Source organism: Mesitornis unicolor, unplaced genomic scaffold, assembly GCF_000695765.1.
Source record: "Mesitornis unicolor isolate BGI_N332 unplaced genomic scaffold, ASM69576v1 scaffold43956, whole genome shotgun sequence".
Classification (NCBI taxonomy): Eukaryota; Metazoa; Chordata; class Aves; order Mesitornithiformes; family Mesitornithidae; genus Mesitornis; species Mesitornis unicolor.
Window position 1 is genome coordinate 8,802 of NW_010192474.1, and position 1,285 is coordinate 10,086.

A 1,285-nucleotide genomic window follows, 5' to 3' on the forward strand; every position below is an offset into this window, starting at 1 on the left:
CTGATGGGCTCCAGCAAGACAAGAACAGCCAGCAAGATTTACCATGCAACACTTTAGAGTCACAGATACATAAAAGAAACAAGTCTGGTCTCTCAACTATAATGCTTCAGAACATACCTGCTGCAGCTTCCACCTTCCCCACCTAAGAGTTAACCAAGAAATGAGGAATAGAAGACTAGTCCCAATGCTTAACTCAAGAGCAGGAGCCTCTTACCATGGTCACCATCATCACTACCGGTAACGAAAGGTCTTGGATAGCCACACCTCTTATAAATGCAGCATTTCCTAGAAAAGCAGTTAACATGTGCCAGCAGATACAGTTTCGAATATCCGTTTCTCTTAACTGCTTCTCAAAAAGTCTGTTTTCTGACTAGTTAATAACAGCAGCCAATTTGCTCATATCAGAAAGGTAAGATGTCGGTTCTACCACACTGCTTTAGGATCTGCAATATTCACTTTGTCCTCTGCAACCCCTGGTCGTGCTGTGCCCCTGCTTCACCCCTCTCTGTTCTCAGTGGTCAGAGCAGCCTCTGCTCCTGCAGCACCATGTCCTCTGCATACAGCAGATCCGAGCAGGGTGACAGCGAGGGGCTGGTGGTTCTGGGAATGACACGGTCAGGGGAGTGGTGGGACAGTGTGGGCATGAAGGGGGACACACTGACTGCATGGAAAACGGGCAACCAGTAGATTCCAAAAGCTCTTGTGCAGCACGAGGTTCCTGTGACACGTGACAGTCCCAGGGACAAGTCCTACTGGTAAAATCAGATCAGACAACAAAGAAGGGAGGAGGCAGAGTCCTCCCATCCCGCTCATCATCCTCCAGAAACCCCAAGGTCTTCATCCAAAGCTGTCAGCAGAACTGCAATAGTGGATGGCATGATGATGGTCTTTTGGAATAAGTAACCTCAACAATTCCGACTTCCAATCACCACAGTAAATGCTCCACACATTGGTCAAATGGATCGGCAACTCCAGCATTTTTATAGTTGGCCTCATATCCAGGTTTGCTTCTAGGCACTGGACTCCGCATTTCAGTGTGGATCCACTCCTACAAATTCTACTTCCAGTGCATTCCCAATGCTATCTGGGAGCTCCTAATCTGGGAATTATTTCAGTAGATACTAAAAGATCCTGAAAACAGCTTTACAATACAAAATACACTTAAAGAGTTGTGCATTAAAAAAAACAACAAACCCTTTATTTAAAAAGAAGTCTTAATAAATATCAATGCTCACTATCTTGATCTAAGTGGCACTTAGAACAAGAGAGAAGCATTTCTGAAATC